Genomic DNA, 5999 nt, shown 5'->3' with positions numbered 1-5999 from the left:
TTTAAGTCCTTAAGGTGCACTTGGACAATACAACAAACATGACCATTTTACTTTTCACAAACAAACAAGACAAGTTCAAATCTGAAGCAAAAGTAAACCAAAATTTACACAGCCTATTTGCACTCCCATGCCTATTCTAAAACTCCTTTACCTACATTAATCATAAAGATCTAAAATACCAAGAAATTTATGAATGTGTACCCCTTATCCACGCCCAAATCATGGATCAAGCTTCAGCACAGCCTATAAGGTGGAAACCAGACCATTTTACTTTTCACAAACAAACAAGACAAGTTAAAATCTGAAGAAAAAGTAAACCAAAATTTACACAGCCTATTTGAACTCCAATGCCTATTCTAAAACTCTACCTACATTAATCATAAAGATCTACAATACCAAGAAATTTTAGATGTGCCAGCATATCAGTGGGCCGAATATGAATATGTGTGCCCCTTATCCACTCCCAAATCATGGATCAAGCTTCAGCACAGACGCCCCTGCTACATGACCAAACTAAACGTTTTATTTCCTAATATATTTTAGAGCTAGAAAAGAAACACAAAATAAACCTTTCAGCGACTAATATCACAAGAAAAGGTACGTAGCATCTCCCATCTGGACAGTCTGGACTGTAAAGATGCTGGAGAAGAAGCCTACCTGGACAACTCAGTAATCTTCCACGTTAGTTGGTGACCTTTTTCGATTCAGAAGCATGATGTATTTCATTCAAAAAATAATTAAAATACATCATCCCATGGTGGCTATGCATCAAGGCTGAAGATATTCATATGTAAATGATCTGTGCTATCCATGAGAAAATTCAGAATTCAGAAACAGAACTTCCCTAAACTTGATCTGCAAACCATGGAGAAGTTCTCTTGTGGAAGATGTAAAACACCACCATATGCTAAAAACATCCAACAAATGTGCATCAGAGTAAATGAAATTAATAGGCTTGTGAGGCTGTGTTATTGGAGGAAGGAACATATTGGCAACCTTTCATACTCTTCACGGGATATGGATGCCATCTCTTTTCCTGCAGCAATGCTATGTTTAGGTACAGCAGCATCAGATGAAGAACCACTGGAGGTTGCTTCCTCAGTATGTACAGCATGATCAACCCAAGGGAGGGCTCAGCATGCACAGCATGATCACTTACTTCCTAGGACCACTACAAACTTCTCCTGGCTCCATATTACCACCACTACAACCAATATCAACAGTGAGAGGAATATGACCTTTATTACCATGTCAACCCCCACATGGTCCTCATCCTTCTCTTCTAACAATAGCTAGAGCAGATTGATTCACAACAATAAGGACTCTCCATGGAAGGGAGTGAAACATCTGCATGTTCCAATTGTTGTTGCTGCAACTTCAGACCAATAGTAGGAGGTTGATAAACTCTCCTGGCATTCATCATCATCAGGTCCCAACTATATGAAATTTGCTACATAAATCCTGTCTCGCCATTCCATTCCGTTCAGGCTTATAAACTTTATTAACATTATCTGTCCAAAAGATTTATGCTGTTTTTAGGGTCCACACTATTCCATAGCCATGTCATAATCTGGGCACTTTCGTGAACCGACTCAGAATATACACTAGAGCCAGGTAATGGTCTAGGATCAAGGAAATATTCAAGTATTTTAAGAGAAATATGTCTTTTCTCTTAATTGTTAGGAAAACCTCAACTGACTCAACCCATGGGGCTTAATTATCACCATTCATTTTGATTGAGGTCATCTGAATGGTAAGGAGATCTAGTATAACTAGCAATCTGGGCTTGGATTCTCCACTAGAAGAAGCCATCTTATGCACTATACCAAGTTCTAATGGAATGAACACCACAGAAATGTCACAGGCCAGAAAACCAACTAGTTAACAGATCTCCTACATGCCCACAGCCCTCTTTGAAACATGAAGTAGAGGGACTTGAAACTCCCACACACAAAAGTGACCATCCAAACTGCTGAGATTCAGGGCCTTTCTCAGACCTGTTCTCTTATGGAATTGAGATTCAAAGAAATAAAATAGCAATTTGACAATAGTAGAGAGAGAGAGAGAGAGCTGCAGCCCATCAGACACTGTGGATAACATTTTTAAAATCGATGCAGGTTGACTGGCATCAAGAACCACATGCATCTTCCAAAAATGGGGGGGCTCATACGGCTTAATATTAAACACTAGGACCATTTAAAGTCCATACCAAATAAACCAACAATCATGAATGCTGTACTACAACTGTGAGTGCAAGATATAGGAGAGGCTGCAAAGGAAGAAAAGGACAACACAAATCATAGTATGCAACAGGAGGAAATAGATCGTAGTGTGTTGTTGAGAAGAGGGCACTCCATGAAATAAGTCATGAGAAGAGGGCACTCCATGAAACAAGTCAAGTGCAAAACGCCAAACCATAGGGATAATTAAGGGACAACTGCATAAAAGTGCAACGCACACGACTCATAACAAAGAAAACATCATGTATCAAGCTTTAAGCACCACACTCCCTAGCAGTCCGCCCTCTGCCTTCTAACAAAATAAAGTAAGTATAACTACCTAACAAAAGACGAGATTCTGGAAGATTCTCTCCAATCTAGATCCTGCACACAAGAGGAAACTCTATATAAACAATTCTTTTTTATCAATAATATATAAAAAATCCTTGGACCCTCAACAAGGGACTTTTTCACGCCTTCCTCACCTAGTCACCTCCTACCCTCTTAGACCTATTGTTCCTCAAACTATCATAGTTCCACAAACTAATGTCCCCTACAGATGGAATCTTGTAAATGGCTTAAAATTACCAAAAAAAGGGATTTAATATCTAAGCTGTGACCTATTAACCAAGTCAAATGGTTCAATCAGATAAATCGCTAGGTCATTAGTTGAGTCAACAATTTCATGAGCATTCCATTTCAAACAAGAATCAGGAATGCGCTACTAGAAGTTAAAACATAGATTTGTTTCTTGCATAAGGAAATGGATCAGATCAAATGAGACAACTGCAATGGTTCCATATTTCTGAGTACTAAGACAAAAACCATGTTATCAGATGTCTAGCCTAGCATGTCCAAATTCATCATAACAATTAAGGTAAACGTGTAAGACAAAAATTTCCATCAAACTATATTATAATATAGAATTTAATTTCCCCGTTAATAACTGTCACAAATTCCATGCATACAACATTATACAGTTGGAAATGGAATGTTTGCCCAGATAGAAATATGGAAATTTAATTCGTCATGATCTGGCATAATTGATATATAAAGGTGCCAAAATCAATTAAATATCAGCAACTGAGAAAATATACCAGTTGCAAAAATAAACAAATTCATTTTTGAAAAAAAAAAAGTTTAAAAAAAATAGAGAACATCATGGACAAAATGAGAAAAAAGAAATCCATGCATTAAAGGTGCCAATATTTGCACTTACTAAAACAGCTTGTAAGCATGGGAATTCATAAGCCTCGAAATACACCTTCAACCTTCCTAGAAATTCAGTATTTGAGGAATACCTATTTCCAGCACAATGGCTGAATATACAAGATCGAAATGAAATATCAAGGAAACTGGTCGAGAGGCAGAAATACGAAGCATACAACCTATTTATTGATTCACCAAGCCAACTGCAGTTCAATAGTTGTAGGCCGCTAGCTCCAATCCACCTTGAAATTGGCAGGCATAGTGGATAAGGACATTGAAGATGCTCAAGCAAAACCTATTAGTCCCCTCTTCAAGCCGATAAGCCAACAAGCCACTTGCATGTCCTGTCATCGTTTTCAGACTTGAAACCTGTTCTGCTTTTCTTCCAGTTCCAAGGACATAGGCGAAGGTGGCTAGGCCCCATCAGTTTCATCACTACAATAAGTGTTGCTTACAATCTTTCTCTCCTCCATGTCATAGCTAGGCAACTTCCGACAATCAGAAGCCATCTCTGATTTCTCTTCCTTGTTAAATTCCACTGCTTCTTTCTTGTGAGCGATGTCCCAGAAGAAATCAGTCAAAACAGCCTCATAACACGGCATTTTTGCATAACCTGGGAAGTAATTGATATCAATTACGAGGTAATGGTTCCCCACTCTTGCATCCCTGATGACATCAAAGTTGAAAAGATGCAATCGCATGGCCCGTTGCAATCCTCTTGCAATGTCTGTAATGAAACTCAGTGGGGGCATCTCAGCATTTTCCAACTGCATATTCTCATAATAGTGATCGTTATTTCGATATTGTGTGGTCAAGTTCGATACCTGCGAGAAAGATAATGAATCCTCCAAACTCCCCAGCTTCTCCTCCGATACATCAGGAAGCGACTTTCTCTTCACGCATTTCACATAGTCCCCGACAACATAGACCTTAAAGATCACCCCACCATGATTAACAAACTCTTGCAGGACAATAGGTGGTTTCAGCTTGCTGAAACCATCACGATTGAACACAAGCGACATCTTGTGTGACTTCTCACTTCCATCAGCCACCAACGGCTTGGCAATCACCGGAAACCTCAACCCTTCCAGCGCATCTGCATCCAGTAACGTTTCCGAATTATAGATCAAAATCTGTTTAGGTATTCCAAAAGTCTCATTCTCCTGGGGGATTTTCAATTCGGACACCACCTGGAGCATGGAAATCCTATTATGAAGCCTCTCAATCGCATCCAGCGGATCAATTATACAGACATTAGGGTTCTTCGAGGAGAAATCCTCGAGCTGTTTCTTCCATTCTTCGCCCGACAATTTGTGAAGGATGCAATCGAATGGGCCCTGATCCACCAAGGGCTTATCAGTATCGATTCGTATGAGATCGACACTTCTCTCTTTTGCAAGATTCACCAAAGAATCCTGGATGAAGCTCTGTTGTTTCTTCGGCGCTAACGCGTATCCTATTCGATATCTTCTCGATGAATCCGACATCCTTCTTCCTCAAAACCTTCGATCTGTAATGGCCTAGATGGAATAAATGCATGAACATTCATACCAGAAATCGAGAAATAGAAACCAGATTCAAAATCTGGAGAAGAGAAACCTCGGGGCTCGGGGCTAGCTCGGACGAGAGAGAAATTAGGGCTTTTTTTTCTTGTTGAAATGAAAAACACAAATTCGAGAGAAACGAAGAGAAGAGAAGGTATTATATAACTTCGAGTAGGGCTCGAACCCGAGGATTCGAAAATGGAAACTAACCATGGTTAGATTATTAAGTAGGGTTAGAGACCGTACGTAAGTGAAAGTCTCCGATGTCCACGTGGCATATTCTCGAGATCTTATGCGGATTCCGGCCGCACTACTGAGGCAGTGAATGGACGGTAAGAACTGTACGCGCTCAATGAACGGTAGAGATTAATTTCTATTTGAAAAAAAAGCCGTTAATCAATGGCCCAGTGGAAATTGACTCCAGTAAACCTACTTGTGTTGTGTGGTTATTTTCATCGTGGAAAAAGCCGTTAATCAATGCCAGTTGCCTCTCCTCTGCGTATGCATCATTACATATGTTATTGGCTTCACACCAGCTCCGAGACGGGATCTGCTCCTCACAAATGGGCGCCTGATAATTACGGGAGATGTTCTCAATGCATGGCGCCAGTTGTAAGGAGCAGATCCGGTCTCACCAGCTCCCACCTTAGACTTGGGAGAGCATTTGGTGATCGGACATATGGACCTCAATTGGATTGACACGTGGATGGATGATACTTGTCACACAAACCACGCCTGATTGCCTGGTGGAGATTACACGTGCAACCCTTATAAGTTAACACGTGCACCTACACTAATCCACAATTTTAGAGAATCTTAAAGACATTCGTTTAGTTGAAAAGCATGGTTCAAGTGCATGATGATGATGATGATGATGTTGTTTGATCTCCCAAGTGTATATCTTAAAGAGTATAATTCCTGATTAAATTAATAATTAATTAGCATTCTACTTTTGGCATTTCTCATGGATGAGGATGAGGATGAAAAAAAGATGATGATAATGACAACAATGATGATGAAAATAGCA

General features: G+C 39.8%; 1 pseudogene across 1 annotated transcript; it reads right to left on the bottom strand.

Moving 5' to 3' along the window:
- Positions 1 to 3390: 3390 nt before the first annotated feature.
- LOC148880858 (inositol-tetrakisphosphate 1-kinase 1 pseudogene) lies at positions 3391 to 5449 on the bottom strand (annotated as a pseudogene). The gene has a single exon (XR_016104666.1). The product of XR_016104666.1 is annotated as an inositol-tetrakisphosphate 1-kinase 1 pseudogene (transcript).
- Between the last annotated feature and the right edge of the window lie 550 nt (positions 5450 to 5999).

Source organism: Nelumbo lutea, chromosome 1 (assembly GCF_056320005.1).
Source record: "Nelumbo lutea isolate HS-2025 chromosome 1, American lotus-T2T, whole genome shotgun sequence".
NCBI classification, from domain to species: domain Eukaryota; kingdom Viridiplantae; phylum Streptophyta; class Magnoliopsida; order Proteales; family Nelumbonaceae; genus Nelumbo; species Nelumbo lutea.
Note: the sequence above shows the minus strand (reverse complement) of the source record. Positions and strands in the feature narration are given on the sequence as shown.